A 20,655-nucleotide genomic window follows, 5' to 3' on the forward strand; every position below is an offset into this window, starting at 1 on the left:
GCTTCGAAACGACGAGTCTTAGCAACGGTGCATACTAAGGATGATCACTTCAAGTATATGCGAATATCGTTAGTGCCCAACTAGTTGGAGGATTGGGACGCCTGGCGTCTTCAACCTTCGTACATTCCCATAAAACTTATGAGTTTATGTAGTCTCACCAAATTATATTCTATCATCTTGCAATTAATAAGGTCTTAGATATCACATATATCTCATACCTTGCTTATTTCTGAAAACAAAATTTTCAGCTCCTTACTTTTTCAAACAGATTTGAACTTCAAGTTTCACGGAGACAAGATGATTCTAGGTACTAATTGAAACGATTGTTCTTTGAATCAGCAATGTGAGGTTTACTAAAAGTTTGCAATAGGACTTAATTATTTCTTGATTCTTTAACAATACGGTACCAGTCCGTAAAGTTTCTTGTCAGACTTAACAGTATTTCTATCTCAATTTCAAGACTAGCGCATGGTAGAAAACGGATGCCAATACTACAAAATTAATTCAAAATACTACTCAGACTATGTTCATGATAATTAGTTCATGTTTTAATCTAATTTCTAATGAACTCCCACTTAATACAACATCCCTCATAGTTGTTTAGTGGTACACGATCCAAATCCACTACACCAAAACCGATCATCACGTGAGATAATGTAGCTTCAATGGTGAACATCAACATGTTGATCATATCATCCATATGACTCGTGTTCAACCTTTCGGTTTCCTGTATTCCGAGGCCATGTCTGTACATGCTAGGCTCGCCAAGCAAACCCAAGTATTCCGCGTGTGCAACATGGCTTACACCCGTTGTATGTGAACGTAAAATCTATCACATCCGATCATCACGAGATGCTTCAGAACGACGAACTGTAGCAACGGTGCATACGAGGGGAGAACACTTTATTATCTTGATATTAATGTGAGGGATCATCTTATAATGCTACCGTCGCGATCTAAGCAAGATAAGATGCATAAAGGATTAACATCACATGCAATTCATATGTGATATGATATGGCCCTTTAGTCTTTGCGCCTTTGATCTTCATCTCCAAAGCACGGACATGATCTCCATCATCAACGGGCATGATCTCCATCATCGTCGGCTAAGCTTCAAGGTCCATGGCGCCGTCTTCATGGTTGTTCCCCACATATAGCAACTATTACGACTACTTTGAAATAATACTATTACATGAAATATAAAGACAACCACAAGGTTCCTGCCGGTTGCCACAATACAATAATGATCATCTCATACATATTCATCATCACATCATGGCCATATCACATCACCAAACCCTGCAAAAACAAGTTAGACGCCTCTAATTTGGTTTGCATATTTTACGTGGTTTAGGATTTTCGAGTAAGATCCAATCTACCTACGAACATGAACCACAACAATGATACTAGTGTTGTCAATAGAAAGAGTAAATTGAATCTTCACTATGGTGAGAGAGACAGACACCCGCAAAGCCACTTATGCAATACAAGTTGCATGTCGAGCGTGGAGCAAATCTCATGAACGTTGTCATGTAAAGTTAGCCCGGGCCGCTTCATCCCACCATGCCGCAAGATGCAAAGTACACGAACTAAAGACAACAAAGCATCAACGCCCACAAAACCATTGTGTTCTACTCGTGCAACCAATCTATGCATAGACACGGCTCTGATACCACTGATGGGATTCGTAGCATAGAAAACAAAAATTTTCCTACCACAAGAACGAATAACAAGCCAAGATCCAATCTAGAAGATGGTAGTAACAAGAAGATCATGAGACTAACCCTCGAAGATTTCCAAAGCCTACGAGATTAGATTTCGTTGTTGCTGTAGTCGATCACTTGCCGCTTTCGAAAGCGCGTCGAAGATCTTGACGGTGCCACAGTCGGGCAGCACCTCCGTACTCAGTCACACGTTCGGTGTTGATGAAGACGTCCTTCTCCCCGTTCCAGCGGGCAGCAGAAGTAGTAGATCCTCCTCGGAATCCCGCCAGCACGACGGCGTGGTGACGGTGGTGGTGGAGATCTCCGGCAGGGCTTCGCCGTAAGCGCTGTGGGAGGTGTATGAGGAGGGAGGCGGCTAGGGTTTGGGAGAGGGGAGGGGCACTTGGGCGCCGGCCCTTGGGTGCCCTAGGTGGTGCGGCCAACTTGTGGGCAGCCCCCTCCCTCTCCTCCTCATTATATAGGTGGAATCCCTAAGGGGTATCCCTAGAATCCGAATAAGAGTCCAACTCTCAAACCTTCCAAAGGGCAAAACCTAGGGGGACTAGGACTCCCCCCTTTCCTTCTTTCTTGGTCGGCCAAGGAGGTGGAGTCCACCATGGACTCCACCCTCCCACTTGGTTGGCAAGTTAGGGTTGGTGGAGTCCAACCGGGACTCCACCTTCCATAGTGATTTCTTCCGGAAAGTTCTAGAACATTCTAGCGCCTTCCATAAATGCACCGGATCATTTCCAAACTTGGAAACTGACTTCCTATATATGAATCTTATTCTCCGGACCATTCCGGAACTCCTCGTGATGTCCTGGATCCCATCCGAGACTCCGAACAAAATTCGAACTCCATTCCATATTCCATATCTACTTAAAACGACATCAAACCTTAAGTGTGTCACCCTACGGTTCGTGAACTATGCAGACATGGTTGAGACTTCTCTCCGACCAATAACCAATAGCGGGATCTGGAGATCCATAAAGGATCCCACATATTCAACGATAACTTAGTGATCGATTGAACCATTTACATGCGATACCGATTCCCTTTGTTACGCGATATTTTACTTGTCCGAGGTTTGATCACCGGTATCTCTATACCTCGTTCAACCTCGTCTCCGACAAGTACTCTTTACTCGTACCGTGGCATATCATCTCTTGTGAACTATTCACATGCTTGCAAGCTAATCAGACGATATTCCACTGAGAGGGCCCAGAGTATATCTATCCGTCATCGGGATGGACAAATCCCACTCTCGATCCATATGCCTCAACTCATACTTTCCGAATACTTAATCCCACCTTTATAACCACCCATTTACGCAGTGGCGTTTGATGTAATCAAAGTACCCTTCCGGTATAAGTGATTTACATGATCTCATGGTCGAAGGACTAGGTAACAATGTATCGAAAGCGAATAGAAAATTGAACTTAATGACATGATCTTATGCTATGCTTATTTGGGTGTATGTCCATTATATCATTCACCTAATGAGATAACCTTGTTATTAATAACATCCAATGTTCATGATCATGAAACCATGATCATCTATTAATCAACAAGCTTGTTATACAAGAGGCTTACTAGGGACTCCTTGTTGTTTACATAACACCCATGTATCAATGTTTCGGTTAATACAATTTTAGCATGGTAAGCAAACATTATCATAAACACAAAGATATATTATAATAACCATTTTATTATTGCCTCTTGGGCATATCTCCAACACCAAGGCAATGAAGCCCCGAGGGTGATGCCTTCACTAGATCTATGCGACAGGAAGATCAACGAAGATTTGATAACGACAGCAGAATCAAGTCCTAGCGGACAAGATGATGATGCTGATGCAACTGCTTCCCCTGCTCCTTCTCGCGACGCTTCGACTCCGTAACCTTTAAAAAGGGCATCGACACTCTTCGCAGAAGAGGATGACATTGAGTCCATATCGTAAGTATCATCTGGCTCATTTTTGCTTGTATTTCGTTTTGTTGCCTTTACTGACTTTTCTTTTGTTCAGCTCTGAGGATGATGATGAAATTACTCTCTCGAAGAGAGCGAAAATATTGAACGAAAAGGCTGAGTCAGCAAAAGAGTCAAATGCTTTGACTGCTGAGCATATTCTTCCACCAAGAACAACTGTGGCCAAGGTTCCTCTGTCGACGGTTAATCCCTCTGCAAGCGCCTCCGCCCTCCAGTTTCTTGTGATCATGTAAGTAATATTCGACGCAATATCCTTTAGCCCCCGAGCCAATGCCTGATTCTACGAAGAAGATTAAGTGTCGGCTAAAGTCTATCTGCTATGTTGCCCGATATAATCTTTTTCAATTTTCTTGCTGCAGCCAATTTTTGCCACAGTTGACGATGTGGCAGATTTTGCTGAACAATTCACTCGCCTAGAATCAGAAAATATCCAACTTCGCAGAGCTGTTAAAGCTTCGGCTGACCAAGTGTTGGAAGCCAACAAGCTAGCAGCTGAAGTGCAAGGTGAAAATGCATGCTTAAAGGAGGAAATGAAAAATCTGAAGAAGAAGATGAAGGACGATCAAGAAGCACAGCAGAAAGCTTTCATGGAGGCCGATGAAAAGGAAGGTGCCCTTCGAGAGTCCATCGAGAATTTGCTGAGTAAGTTTCTCCAGAGTTGTATGATATTTCTTTCAGAATACCTTCCTGACACGATGAATTGTACTTTGTGATTTTCTAGATACTGCCAATATGCCTATCGACCGTAGAAGCAAACTTCGAGTACCCTCTATGTCGGATGCACTTTCCTTTGCTACTGAATCTGGCAACCAACTCCAAGATCTGTTGAAGAAGACCAAGGGGGCTCGGTCGAAATTATTTTCGACGATGTTCCTGAAGTTAGATCAGAACAAGACCCTCGGGGAGATGGCGGAGACCTTCTTCATCGATTCTTAAAAGCTATAGAGGTATTGAAGCGACACTCTCGTCTTTACGGAGCATTCCTTACTTTTCAGCTATTGATGGGGCACGAGCTTGGTTCTGAACTGGAGAATTTATCTAAGGCATTGCCTGTGGATGCTGACAACTGTCTTTTCAACCTCGAGCCTTGATGACTGATACGTCTCCGACGTATCAATAATTTCTTATGTTCCATGCCACATTATTGATGATATCTACATGTTTTATGCATACTTTATATCATTATTATGCGTTTTCCGGAACTAACCTATTGACGAGATGCCGAAGGGCCAGTTGCTATTTTCTGCTGTTTTTTGTTTCAGAAATCCTAGTAAGGAAATATTCTCGGAATCGGACGAAATCAACGCCCAGGGTCCTATTTTTCCACGAAGCTTCCAGAAGTCTGAAGGGGAAACGAAGTGGGGCCACGAGGTGGGGACACAGTAGGGCGGCGCGGCCCAAGCCCTGGCCGCGCCGGCCTAGTGTGTGGCCCCACCAGGACTCCACCAACCTTGCCCTTCCGCCTACTTAAAGTCTCCGTCGCGAAAACCCTACCACGTTCGACGAAAAAGCCACGGTACGAGAAACCTTCCAGAGCCGCCGCCATCGCGAAGCCAAGATCTGGGGGACAGGAGTCTCTGTTCCGGCATGCCGCCGGGACGGGGAAGTGCCCCCGGAAGGCTTCTCCATCAACACCACCGCCATCTTCATCAACGCTGCTGTCTCCCATGAGGAGGGAGTAGTTCTCCATCGAGGCTCGGGGCTGTACCGATAGCTATGTGGTTCATCTCTCTCCTATGTACTTCAATACAATAATCTCATGAGCTGCCTTACATGATTGAGATTCATATGATGATGCTTGTAATCTAGATGTCATTATGCTAGTCAAGTGGGTTTTACTTATGTGATCTCCGGAGACTCCTTGTCCCACGTGTGTAAAGGTGACATTGTGTGCACCGTGTGGGTCTCTTAGGCTATATTTCACAGAATACTTATTCACTGTTATGAATGGCATAGTGAAGTGCTTATTTATATCTCTTTATGATTGCAATGTGTTTTGTATCACAATATATCTGTGTGCTACTCTAGTGATGTTATTAAAGTAGTTTATTCCTCCTGCACGGTGTAATGGTGACAGTGTGTGCATCGTGTAGTACTTGGCGTAGGCTATGATTGTGATCTCTTGTAGATTATGAAGTTAACTATTGCTATGATAGTATTGATGTGATCTATTCCTCCTTTCGTAGTGTGAAGGTGACAGTGTGCATGCTATGTTAGTACTTGGTTTGGTTATGTTGATCTGTTATGCACTCTAAGGTTATTTAAATATGAACATTGAATATTGTGGAGCTTGTTAACTCCGGCATTGAGGGTTCGTGTAATCCTACACAGTTAGTGGTGTTCATCATCCAACAAGAGGGTGTAGAGTCTAGCATCTATCTATTTATTCTGTTATGTGATCAATGTTGAGAGTGTCCACTAGTGAAAGTATGATCCCTAGGCCTTGTTCCTAAATACTGCTATCGCTGTTTGTTTACTGTTTTACTGCATCTTTACTTCCTGCAATATTACTACCATCAACTGCACGCCAGCAAGCACTTTTCTGGCGCCGTTACTACTGCTCATATTCATTCATACCACTTGTATTTCACTATCTTTTCGTCGAACTAGTGCACCTATTAGGTGTGTTGGGGACACAAGAGACTTCTTGCTTTGTGGTTGCAGGGTTGCATGAGAGGGATATCTTTGACCTCTTCCTCCCTGAGTTCGATAAACCTTGGGTGATCCACTTAAGGGAACCTTGCTGCTGTTCTACAAACCTCTGCTCTTGGAGGCCCAACACTGTCTACAAGAATAGAAGCACACGTAGACATCAAGCACTTTTCTGGCGCCGTTGCCGAGGAGGTAAGGTAAAAGGTATTCACATCCTCCGACTACTAAGCTATTTCCTAGTCTTGTTGCCGGTGTGTGAGTGCTCGAAGCTATTTCCTTTAGATCCTGCAATTGCATCTTTTTGTTTCTTGTTTTTATTTTTCACTAGTTAGGCATAATGGACAACAATGAGCTTCTTATTCTATTTCCTGATTTAAGACATGGATGGTTTGATGCGAAAATTAAAAAACCTATGGAACATATTAGTATGAACGCTTTGAACACCATTGTTGCTAATGATATGGAAAATTCTAAGCTTGGGGAAGCTGGCTTTGATGAGCATGATATTTTTAGCCCCCCAAGCATTGAGGAGAAAATTTACTTTGATGATACTTTGCCTCCTATTTATGATGATTATAATAATAGTGGTCTTTTGGTGCCGCCTACTATGGAGGATAGGTTTAATTATGATTACAATATGCCTCCTATATTTGATGATGAGAATAATAATGATAGCTACTTTGTTGAATTTGCTCCCACTACAACTAATAAAATTGATTATGCTTATGTGGAGAGTAATGATACTTTTATGCATGTGAATAAGAATGCTTTATGTGATACTTATATTGTTGAGTTTGTTCATGATGCCTTTGAAAGTTATTATGAGAGAGGAAAATATGGTTGTAGAAATTTTCATGTTACTAAAACACCTCTCTATGTGCTGAAATTTTTGAAGCTACACTTGTTCTATCTTCCTATGCTTGTTACTTTGCTCTTCATGAACTTGTTTATTTACAAGATTCCTATGCATAGGAAGCATGTTAGACTTAAATGTGTTTTGAATTTGCTTTTTGATGCTCTCTTTTGCTTCAACTCTTATTTCTTGCGCGAGCATCATTAAAACTGCTGAGCCCATCTTAATGGCTATAAAGAAAGAACTTCTTGGGAGATAACCCATGTGTTTATTTTGCTACAGTACCTTTGTTTTATATTTGTGTCTTGGAAGTTGTTACTACTATAGTAACCTCTCCTTATCTTATTTTATTGCATTTTTGTGCCAAGTAAAGTCTTTGATAGCAAGGTTTGATACTAGATTTGGATTTCTGCGCAGAAACAGATTTCTGTCTGTCACGAATTTGGGCAAGGTTCTCTGTAGGTAACTCAGAAAAATCTGCCAATTTACGTGCGTGAACCTCAGATATGTACGCAACTTTCATTCAATTTGGGCATTTTCATCTGAGCAAGTCTGGTGCCACTTTAAAATTCGTCTTTACGGACTGTTCTGTTTTGACAGATTCTGCCTTTTATTTCGCATTGCCTCTTTTGCTATGTTGGATGGATTTCTTTGTTCCATTAACTTCCAGTAGCTTTGGGCAATATCCAGAAGTGTTAAGAATGATTGTGTCACCTCTGAACATGTTAATTTTTGATTATGCACTAACCCTCTAATGAGTTTGTTTTAAGTTTGGTGTGGAGGAAGTTTTCAAGGGTCAAGAGAGGAGGATGATATACTATGATCAAGAAGAGTGAAAAGTCCAAGCTTGGGGATGCCCCCGTGGTTCATCCCTGCATATTTCAAGAAGACTCAAGCGTCTAAGCTTGGGGATGCCCAAGGCATCCCCTTCTTCATCGACAAATTTATCAGGTTCCTCCCTTGAAACTATATTTTTATTCGGTCACATCTTATGTACTTTACTTGGAGCGTCTGTTTGTTTTTGTTTCTGTTTTTGTTTGAATAAATGCTTGTGTGGGAGAGAGACACGCTCCGCTGGTTCATATGAACACATGTGTTCTTAGCTTTTAATTTTCATGGCGAAGGTTGAAACTGCTTCGTTAATTGTTATATGGTTGGAAACGGAAAATGCTACATGTAGTAATTGGTAAAATGTCTTGGATAATGTGATACTTGGCAATTGTTGTGCTCATGTTTAAGCTCTTGCATAATATACTTTGCACCTATTAATGAAGAAATACATAGAGCTTGCTAAAATTTGGTTTGCATAATTGGTCTCTCTAAAGTCTAGATAATTTCTAGTATTGAATTTTGAACAACAAGGAAGACGGTGTAGAGTCTTATAATGTTTACAATATGTCTTTTATGTGAGTTTTGCTGCACCGGTTCATCCTTGTGTTTGTTTCAAATAACCTTGCTAGCCTAAGCCTTGTATCAAGAGGGAATTCTTCTCGTGCATCCAAAATCCTTGAGCCAACCACTATGCCATTTGTGTCCACCATACCTACCTACTACATGGTATTTCTCCGCCATTCCAAAGTAAATTGCTTGAGTGCTACCTTTAAATAATTCAAAATTTACCACCTCTGATTTGTGTCAATGTTTTATAGCTCATGAGGAAGTATGTGGTGTTTATCTTTCATTCTTGTTGGGCAACTTTCACCAATGGACTAGTGGCTTCATCTGCTTATCCAATAATTTTGCAAAAAGAGCTGGCGCGGGGTTCCCAGCCCCCAATTAATCAACCTTCATTAATAATTCTCTTCACATGTTTTGCTCTGATTCATCAGTAAGCAACTTAATTTTGCAAATAGACACTCCTTCATGGTACGTGAATGTTGGAAGGCACCCGAGGATTCGGTTAGCCATGGCTTGTATAAGCAAAAGGTTGGGAGGAGTGTCATCCATAAATAAAAATAAAATACATGTGTAAACAAAAGAGAAGAGGGATGATCTACCTTGCTGGTAGAGATAACGTCCTTCATGGGAGCCGCTCTTTGAAGGTTTGTCTGGCAAGGGGGTTAGAGTGCCCACTACCATTCGTTGACAACAACAAACACCTCTCAAAATTTTACTTTTATGCTCTCTTTATGTTTTCAAAACCAAAGCTCTAGCACAAATATAGCAATCAATGCTTCCCTCTGCGAAGGGCCATTCTTTTACCTTTTATGTTGAGTCAGTTCACCTATTTCTCTCCATCTCAAGAAGCAAACACTTGTGTGAACTGTGCATTGATTCCTACATACTTGCATATTGCATTTGTTATATTACTCTGTGTTGACAATTATCCATGAGATATACATGTTACAAGTTGAAAGCAACCGCTGAAACTTAATCTTCCTTTATGTTGCTTCAATACCTTTTACTTTGAATTATTGCTTTACGAGTTAACTCTTATGCAAGACTTATTGATGCTTGTCTTGAAAGTACTATTCATGAAAAGTCTTTGCTTTATGATTCATTTGTTTACTCATGTCATTACCATTGTTTTGATCGCTGCATTCATTACATATGCTTACAATAGTATGATCAAGGTTATGATGGCATGTCACTCCAGAAATTATCTTTGTTATCGTTTACCTGCTCGGGACGAGCAGGAACTCAGCTTGGGGATGCTGATACGTCTTCGACGTATCGATAATTTCTTATGTTCCATGCCACATTATTGATGATATCTACATGTTTTATGCATACTTTATGTCATTATTATGCGTTTTTCGGAACTAACCTATTGACGAGATGCCGAAGGGCCAGTTGCTGTTTTCTGCTGTTTTTGGTTTCAGAAATCCTAGTAAGGAAATATTCTCGGAATCGGACGAAATCAATGCCCAGGGTCCTATTTTTCCACGAAGCTTCCAGAAGTCCGAAGGGGAAACGAAGTGGGGCCACGAGGTGGGGACACAGTAGGGCGGCGCGGCCCAAGCCCTGGCCGCGCTGGCCTAGTGTGTGGCCCCACCAGGACTCCACCGACCTTGCCCTTCCGCCTACTTAAAGTCTCCGTCGAGAAATCCCTACCATGTTCGACGAAAAAGCCACGGTACGAGAAACCTTCCAGAGCCGCCGCCATCGCGAAGCCAAGATCTGGGGGACAGGAGTCTCTGTTCCGGCACGCCGCCGGGACGGGGAAGTGCCCCCGGAAGGCTTCTCCATCAACACCACCGCCATCTTCATCAACGCTGCTGTCTCCCATGAGGAGGGAGTAGTTCTCCATCGAGGCTCGGGGCTGTACCGGTAGCTATGTGGTTCATCTCTCTCCTATGTACTTCAATACAATAATCTCATGAGCTGCCTTACATGATTGAGATTCATATGATGATGCTTGTAATCTAGATGTCATTATGCTAGTCAAGTGGGTTTTACTTATGTGATCTCCGGAGACTCCTTGTCCCACGTGTGTAAAGGTGACAGTGTGTGCACCGTGTGGGTCTCTTAGGCTATATTTCACAGAATACTTATTCACTGTTATGAATGGCATAGTGAAGTGCTTATTTATATCTCTTTATGATTGCAATGTGTTTTGTATCACAATATATCTGTGTGCTACTCTAGTGATGTTATTAAAGTAGTTTATTCCTCCTGCATGGTGTAAGTGTGACAGTGTGTGCATCGTGTAGTACTTGGCGTAGGCTATGATTGTGATCTCTTGTAGATTATGAAGTTAACTATTGCTATGATAGTATTGATGTGATCTATTCCTCCTTTTGTAGTGTGAAGGTGACAGTGTGCATGCTATGTTAGTACTTGGTTTGGTTATGTTGATCTGTTATGCACTCTAAGGTTATTTAAATATGAACATTGAATATTGTGGAGCTTGTTAACTCCGGCATTGAGGGTTCGTGTAATCCTACACAGTTAGTGGTGTTCATCATCCAACAAGAGGGTGTAGAGTCTAGCATCTATCTATTTATTCTGTTATGTGATCAATGTTGAGAGTGTCCACTAGTGAAAGTATGATCCCTAGGCCTTGTTCCTAAATACTGCTATCGCTGTTTGTTTACTGTTTTACTGCATCTTTACTTCCTGCAATATTACTACCATCAACTGCACGCCAGCAAGCACATTTCTGGCGCCGTTACTACTGCTCATATTCACTCATACCACTTGTATTTCACTATCTCTTCGCCGAACTAGTGCAACTATTAGGTGTGTTGGGGACACAAGAGACTTCTTGCTTTGTGGTTGCAGGGTTGCATGAGAGGGATATCTTTGACCTCTTCCTCCCTGAGTTCGATAAACCTTGGGTGATCCACTTAAGGGAAACTTGCTACTGTTCTACAAACCTCTGCTCTTGGAGGCCCAACACTGTCTACAAGAATAGAAGCACACGTAGACATCAATGACCCACAAGTATAGGGGGTGTATCGTAGTACTTTCGATGAAGGATTCACTGTAAATGCTCACAGACAAGTTTTCAGGGGGTTTTGATATAGCAGATAAATAAAATACAAGTAAGTAAAATGCGGGAATAATAATTGCAGCAAGTGGCCCAATCGTTTTTAGCACAAAGGACAAGCCGGTTTGTTTACTTATGATGACCAAACGTTCTCGAGGACACACGGGAATTTAGTCTAGTGCTTTCGCTTCATATAGTTGATTAATCTTCATTGTTTTGATAAGTGTTGTGTGGGTGAACCTATGCTAATGCACCGCCCTTCCTAGGACTAATACATACTTGTGATTAAACCCCTTTCAAGCATCCGCAAATACAAGAAAGTAATTAAGATAAATCTAACCACAGTCTTAAACTCTGAGATCCTGCTATCCCTCATGCATCGATATACCAATGGGGGTTCAGGTTGCTGTCACTCTGGCAACCCCACAATTAGCAAACGAATAAAAGATGCATTCCCCTAGGCCCATAAAGGTGAAGTATCATGTAATCGACGTTCACATGACACCACTTGAAGAATAACACCACAACTTAAATATCAAACCATTAAATATTACTCAACATAGTTCACTACTAACATTTAGACTTCACCCATGTCCTCAAGAACTAAACTAACTACTCACAAGACATCATATGGAACATGATCAGAGGTGATATGATGATGAATAACAATCTGAACATAAACCTTGGTTCAATGGTTTCACTCAATAGCATCAATAACAAGGAGTAATCAACACCGGGAGAGTTTCCCCTATGAAATAATCAAGATTCAAACCTAGATGTTACAGCGGAGACGAGGTGCAGCGGTGGAGATGATGGTGTCGGCGGTGGAGATGATGATGATGATGATCCCAATGAAGTCCAGCTCGATGACGGTGACGATGGCGACGATTTCCCCCTCCGGGGGGGAATTTCCCCGGCAGATTTCAGCCTGCCAGAGAGCTCTTTTCTCTCTGGTGTTTTTCCACCCCGCAGAGGCGGCTGTGTCTCTCCTCAATGTTCCCCCGCACCTTAGGGTTTTCTGGAGATGAAGTACGCGAAAGGGAGATGGCCGAGGGGGGTCGTGGGCCCCCTCCCCACATGGCGGCGCGCCAGGCCTGGTGGCCGCGCCGGCCTATGGGGGGTCCATGGTGGCCCTCCTCGGCCTCCCCTTGTGGCTGGCTCCGTCATTTGGAAAATAGGAGCTTCGGTATATTTTCCGTCAACTGTTGATCTTCAGAAATATTGTATCCTGACGGTGCTTTTTCCAGCAGAATCCTGACTCCGGTGAGTGATTCTCCAATAATCATGAAACATGCAAAATAGGTGAAATAACATAAGTATCATCTCTAAATATGAAATATATCAATGAATAACAGTAAATTCTGATATAAAATAGTGATGCAAAATGGACGTATCAACTCCTCCCAAGCTTAGACCTCGCTTGTCCCCAAGCGAAACTGAACTCAGTAAACAAGTCCACATGTTTATGGAGTGAAGAGTCGATAAATGAAATACGGACAAGAAGCATCACATTTATTAACTCACACAAGACATTCTAGTAAACAACTTCCTCATATAACTCAACTTGAGACAAGTAAAGGGAAATCACAAATAAAGGTACATAGGAAATCATAATTGGTGATGGCAAACTTCGTTCTTGGTCATAGAACAATTAACAGATTGTACTTATTTTTCGAGCATAGATAACCTTCAAAGTCATATTCATTCAGATAAAATTTGTACTTAACAAGGGAGAATAAAAGACATGATTAAATAGATCACAATATAAATGGTTGGATCACAACAACTCAATTGCTTGCTTGAGATAGAGGGAAATAGGTTTACTGACTCAACATAAAAGTAAAAGATAGGCCCTTCGCAGAGGGAAGCAGAGATTAAATCATGTGCTAGAGCTTTTCAAGTTTTGAAATCATATAGAGAGCATAAAAGTAAAGTTTTGATAGGTGTTTGTTGTTGTCAATGAATGGTAGTGGGTACTCTAACCCCCTTGTCAAACAGACCTTCAAAGAGCGGCTCCCATGAAGGACGTTATCTCTACCAGCAAGGTAGATCATCCCTCTTCTCCTTTGTTTACACATGTACTTTAGTTTTATTTATGGACGACACTCCTCCCAACCTTCGCTTTCACAAGCCATGGCTAACCGAATCCTCGGGTGCCTTCCAACATTTCACATACCATGGAGGAGTGTCTATTGCAAAATTAAGTTGCTTACTGATGAATCAGGGCAAAACATGTGAAGAGAATTATTAATGAAAGTTAATTAATTGGGGCTGGAACCCCGTTGCCAGCTCTTTTTGCAAAATTATTGGATAGGCGGATGTGCCACTAGTCCATTGGTGAAAGTCTGCCCAACAAGATTGAAAGATAAAACACCACATACTTCCTCATGAGCTATAAAACATTGACACAAATAAGAAGTAATAACTTTTGATTTATTTAAAGGTAGCACATGAAATATTTACTTGGAGTGGCGCTAAATACCACATAATAGGTAGTTATGGTGGACACAAATGGCGGGGGTTTGGTTTAAGGTTTTGGATGCACGAGAAGCATTCCCTCTCAGTACAGGTCTTTGGCTAGCAAGGTTGGTTAGCAAGCATAAGAGTTGAGGGAAACAAACAAATATACATGTGATAGAAACAATCATGCATCTTCCTTGTAAGCACAAACAATTTTAACTTTAGAATACTAGGCTCATTAGCTAACAAGAAAGATAGATAATGAAATAATATATCTACATGTAGTTCCCTCTTTTCTACTTAAGCCTCAAAGTAATGTTGCTATTGACCAACGCTAAGTTTGCCAAAACCAAATAGATTTACTTGATGCTCCCAAAGTGATGCCAATACCAACAACAAGATCAATCATATAACAGAAATTGCAAACTAAAATAAGGTGTGCAAAATGTAAATGATAAAACTTCTCATTAATATTCCATAACGATAACTCACACCAAGGGATACATAGATAACCAACTAAAAGAGAGATACTTCCACACTGCAAACCATCTTATATGATAACTTCCCTACTCATGATGTGACACTACTTGATAGTAAAAAGGTAAAAGATAGTGATGATGTGATACCGCGGCACTCCCCCCAAGCTTGGAACAAACCAAGGGGATGCCAATACCAATGATGAATTACTCCTTCGGTGGTGATGGTGGAACGACCCTGATGGGAGTGAGGAACCGCTCTAGCATTCTGCGAAGTCGGTTGTTCTCCTCCTAAAGTATCTCCACTTCCCTTCTCAGAACACGGTATTGATCACAAAACTCATCGGTAATCCGTAAAGCTTCCTCCACAGCAGGGAAAGAGTTGAGGCTAGGAGCAGGTGGTAAGGGTCCCTGCAAGTTATGAGAAAAAGAACGTCGAGTGTTAACCGATCCCACCAAGATTGGCTTACTCCCAACAGCTTGCCGCTCTCTTTTTATTGATGACATCTTCTTCACTTCTTCCTTGACACTCTCATCGATCTCTTTCCACTCGGGATCTTGAATATCTTCCTCAAAAGGCCCCTTGTCCTTGTTGCTAGAGACCATGGTGCTTCTAGATCAAAAACGGATCCTGGCAGAAAACAGCTCGAAACAAAACACGACGAGAAGACGATATACGGACCTCGGGGGGTCCGGTGGATTATATAGCAAAAACTTTCACGACAAAAGGAAAGCACCAGGTCGAACCCGAGTGGGAGAGGAACTCCAAGGAGTCATCCCCATATGGCGGCGCGGCCAGGGTGGGGCCCGCGCCACCACGTGGGGACGTGCCCTCGTGCGTCTCCCCCGCTCCGATTCGATCTCGTAATTTTTCATATTTTCTAAAAACAGCAAAAACATTGTTCGGAAAGTTAAACGCGGACTTTTTACTACCAAAATTGTTACCTATTCAAAGTCGAACTCTGCAGAACTATCAATTTGATCTTTGATGAAAGTCTCCGGAGTCACCACTCGAATAACATCAACATCTTCATTATAAGAATCTCTAGAAATATAATGCTTGAGTCTTTGTCATTCACCACTTGTGTGGCATCACCTTTCAGCGAAGCAATTTTTATTGCCCCTGAACGATACACATCCACAATGACATATGGTCCTTCCCATTTTGAGAGTAACTTCCCTGCAAAAAATCTGAGACGAGACCGATACAATAGGACTTTATCTCCAACATTAAATTCTCTTTTAATAATTCTTCTATCATGCCATTGCTTAACTTTCTCCTTAAAAAGTTTAGCATTTTCATAAGCTTCAGTTCTCCACTCATCTAGAGAACTCAATTGTAGCAACCTTTTCTTACCGGCAAGTTTAAAATCTTTATTAAGTTCTCTTACAGCCCAATAAGCTTTGTGCTCTAGTTCTAAAGGTAAATGACAAGCTTTTCCATAAACCATTTTATAAGGAGACATACCCATAGGATTTTTATAAGCAGTTCTATAAGCCCACAACGCTTCCTTCAACTTACTAGCCCAATTTTTCCTAGATTTATTAATAGTCTTTTGCAAGATAGATTTAATTTCTCTATTTGATAATTCTACTTGCCCACTAGTTTGAGGATGATAAGCGGAAGCAATCCTATGATTAATACCATATTTAGCAAGAGTTTTTCTAAAACCACCATGAATAAAATGAGAACCTCCATCAGTCATAAGATATCTAGGTACTCCAAACCTAGGAAAAATAACATCTAAAAGCATTCTTAAAGAGGTCTCACCATCAGCACTTTTTGTGGGTATGGCTTCCACCCATTTAGTAACATAATCAACAACAACAAGTATATGAGTATTACCTTCTGAAGAAGGGAAAGGACCCATGAAGTCAAATCCCGAACAATCAAATGGTTCAATAACAAGAGTATAATTCATAGGCATTTCATTGCGCCTAGAGATATTACCAACTCTTTGACATTCATCACAAGATAAAATAAACTTCCTCGCATCTTTAAAGAGAGTCGGCCAATAAAAACCTGACTGTAGAACCTTTTGTGCGGTTCTATCTCCGGCGTGATGTCCTCCATAAACACTACCATGACACTTACTCAATATCTCCTTTTGTTCATATTCGGGGACACATCTTCGCATAATACCATCCACTCCTTCTTTATATAAGTATGGGTCATTGATGCGTGTGGTTGACACGTCCGTTGGGAACCCCAAGAGGAAGGTGTGATGCGCACAGCGGCAAGTTTCCCTCAGTAAGAAACTAAGGTTTAATCGAACCAGTAGGAGTCAAGAAGCACGTTGAAGGTTGATGGCGGCGGGATGTAGTGCGGCGCAACACCAGAGATTCCGGCGCCAACGTGGAACCTGCACAACACAACCAAAGTACTTTGCCCCAACGAAACAGTGAGGTTGTCAATCTCACCGGCTTGCTGTAACAAAGGATTAACCGTATTGTGTGGAAGATGATTGTTTGCAGAAAACAGTAGAACAGTATTGCAGTGGATTGTATTTCAGTATAGAGAATTGGACACTACAAGAAAATTGACATGTAAAGATGTTTAATTTGGGTCCTAAGGACGCTTTATTTCGCCTCTACGCAATTGTAGAGTCGCTCCGGAAAAGCGTCATAGAAACGTCTCCTTATGCACCGTCTCAAAATCTGTTGAGACGTACTAAAAGCGTGTCTAGCTAAATTAAGACGCTCTATAAGGCGTGTCTATGTGCGTAGGGACGTAATAGGATCTGACCATGAAGCTGCCTTATGTGACGTCTCTACCAGACGTTGAGACGCTTTGAGGCATGCCAATGGGAGAAAATCATTTTTTTTTGGAACTCTTGTATTGAAGGAAGAAAATACGTGCATCATGCAAATAAATAGACTCTATACTGCTTTGGAAGGAAATAAATGTAATACATTAATCAATGGAAACTGGTCTTTACAACTGAATTCTATGCACATGTACAAGAGGGGCAAAATAATCATGAACAGAAAATACTTAAGTACACAAGTAATAATTATAAATAGCTAGAATCTATCTAAGCTTCTGCATGTACTTCAACACCAACGGGTCTTCGCAGCATCATGTAGATCTTTTCCTTTTGGTCTTTCATTACTGTGAATCATCAAAAAATTACAACAACACTTTCTGCAAAAAAATCTCGAAATATCAGTGACATCACTTCAAAAATATTATTACATTTGGTTAGTTTTACAAACCGAAGGTGGATACCAACCATTTGCATCACAGTTCGTAAATGTTCAGTACTGGCTGAAATATATATCTGGTTAGCATCAGGGTAATTAGCGATCACCATAACTCTGCACAGAACAATCTAATTCAAGTTAGAAACAAATGAATAATGTACACCAGTTTATAATATTCTGCAGAACTTGTACCGTGCTAACACTAAAAAAGGTATTTATAGCTGTAATTTATTTTAAGATTAAAAGTAGATACTTACATTACTCATTAGCTTCGAAAAATAAGTACTGCCAGCCTGGTGCAGCAACATCCTCATGATCCATCTTCAGAACCTTATCTATCCTCTTCTAGACAGTACAACTTGAAGCTTTGATGCATTTTTTTAGAAGCCTATCAAGAAACAAGGGTTAGTGGCGTTGAATGGAGATAATTTAAGGGGAAACAAAGGATGGAAGGTACTTAAGAACCTGAACTATATAATTAATCCACAAGGCTTACACATTAATTAGTCTCGATTATTTAAGTGATGTAACTTACATATTCAATAAGACATGAATAACTCAACCAAGGTCAAGGAGAAATTAACTAAAAATGTTGGCAAAAGAAAGGGCCGTCACTTTTAAGATTTAACTGCGTTGTTGTACTTCACCACAAACTTCATATAGGCAATACCTTAAAATACAGAAATAGTTCCAGGTTAGTAATTTACCAATACGTTCAGTAGTCCACTTGGTCTAAGTAAATCACAGCAAATGGACCCTTATATATAGATCAAAAAAGAGGACACAAGTACTAAAAGATATCTTCAGTGCAAGTTCAAGTTCAAGAATATATGTACATGCTAAAATGAAAATTGTGATTTAAATCTGGGGCGAGTCCTAATTCAACTTTGAATTAGTTCTTATATCACAAATTTCCATTTGATCATGCTTATATCATGAAATTGGAAGTTCCAGGCATTTAATTAGCTCACACAATTGGCCACAATAACCTAGAAATGGATTGTAATCCCCGATCTAGGAATAGTTTGAGTGATGCCCTTTTTTTAGTCCACACCATGCATGTGAATAAAACTGTTAACTAGATCAACTGAACAAGAAGGAATGCAATACTAATTTTCTGGCATCTGACAAGCGTTACTCTATTGACTGCATCCTGCAGAGACGTACCAATCCAATAGATACCTGTGAACGAGATTAAATTATTACGAAAACATACCTGTAGGACCATGAACCGTATGGAATTCCAGGCTACCGTCCGCTTGGGCTTGTGGCGACGGGCATCCTTGCACCGAGTCTGCCTGGATCGCGTCTCTGCTTAGCACGTCAGGAAACTTTTCAACCAGACGAGGAACCATGCACCAACGAGGGGAGGAGAGGTGTCGCCACTGCAGTGTTCACTGGAGAGGCACTACCGAGGCACGGGGATCTAATGGCTGCGGCTCTAGGTTTCACAGATCTGGTCGTGGGTTAGTGGTGGTAGACGGAAGATGTAAATCGGGGAGTTCGGGAGGTGGGAAATTATAAGAGGTGGGAACGGTGAATATTGTCACGGGAAGACGACCCCAAAAGCGTCTTTTAAATCGTCTTTATTCATTAGGTGGATATCCATATGAAGACGAAAACAAAAGCGTCTCAACCAGGACGTCTCTACATGTCATTTTTGTTGTAGTGGGACCGGGGTCCACAGTTCACTAGAGGTGTCTCTCCCATAAGATAAACAGCATGTTGGGTGAACAAATTACAGTTGGGCAATTGACAAATAAAGAGGGCATGACCATGCACATACATATCATGATGAGTATAGTGAGATTTAATTGGGCATTACGACAAAGTACATAGACCGCCATCCAGCATGCATCTATGCCTAAAAAGTCCACCTTCAGGTTATCATCCGAACCCCCTCCAGTATTAAGTTGCAAAGCAACAGACAATTGCATTAAGTATGGTGCGTAATGTAATCAACAACTACATCCTTAGACATAGCATCAATGTTTTATCCCTAGTGGCAACAGCACAACACAACCTTAGAACTTTCTCACATCGTCCTGTGTCAATGTAGGCATGAACCCACTATCGAGCATAAATACTCCCTCTTGGAGTTACAAGCATCTACTTGGCCAGAGCATCTACTAGTAACGGAGAGCATGCAAGATCATAAACAACACATAGATATAACTTTGATAATCAACATAACAAGTATTCTCTATTCATCGGATCCCAACAAACGCAACATATAGAATTACAGATAGATGATCTTGATCATGTTAGGCAGCTCACAAGATCCGACAATGAAGCACAATGGGGAGAAGACAACCATCTAGCTACTGCTATGGACCCATAGTCCAGGGGTAGACTACTCACACATCACTCCGGAGGCAACCATGGCGGCGTAGAGTCCTCCGGGAGATGATTCCCCTCTCCGGCAGGGTGCCGGAGGCGATCTCCTGGATCCCCCGAGATGGGATCGGCGGCGGCGGCGTCTCTGGAAGGTTTTCCATATCGTGGCTCTCGGTACTGGGGGTTTCGCAACGGAGGCTTTAAGTAGGCGGAAGGGCAGGTCAGGAGGCGGCACGAGGGCCCCACACCATAGGGCCGCGCGGCCAAGGGGGGGGGGCGCGCCGCCCTAGGGTGTGGCCCCCTCGTGGCCCCTCTTCGTCTCCTCTTCGGACTTCTGGAAGCTTTGTGGCAAAATAGGACCCTGGGCGTTGATTTCGTCCAATTCCGAGAATATTTCGTTACTAGGATTTCTGAAACCAAAAACAGCAGAAAACAGCAACTGGCACTTCGGCATCTTGTTAATAGGTTAGTTCCAGAAAATGCACGAATATGACATAAAGTGTGCATAAAACATGTAGATAACATCAATAATGTGGCATGGAACATAAG

The 20,655-nt window shown here is 41.6% G+C and overlaps 1 long non-coding RNA gene across 1 annotated transcript; it reads right to left on the bottom strand.

Moving 5' to 3' along the window:
• Window positions 1-17,499: 17,499 nt before the first annotated feature.
• LOC127309445 (uncharacterized) lies at window positions 17,500-19,292 on the bottom strand. Its single transcript, XR_007857153.1, has 4 exons — window positions 18,986-19,292; window positions 18,027-18,157; window positions 17,799-17,883; window positions 17,500-17,710 (listed from the first exon to the last, which is right to left on the bottom strand). It is a non-coding gene; the product is annotated as an uncharacterized lncRNA (long non-coding RNA).
• Between the last annotated feature and the right edge of the window lie 1,363 nt (window positions 19,293-20,655).

This window comes from Lolium perenne, chromosome 2 (genome assembly GCF_019359855.2).
Source record: "Lolium perenne isolate Kyuss_39 chromosome 2, Kyuss_2.0, whole genome shotgun sequence".
Lineage (NCBI taxonomy): Eukaryota > Viridiplantae > Streptophyta > Magnoliopsida > Poales > Poaceae > Lolium > Lolium perenne.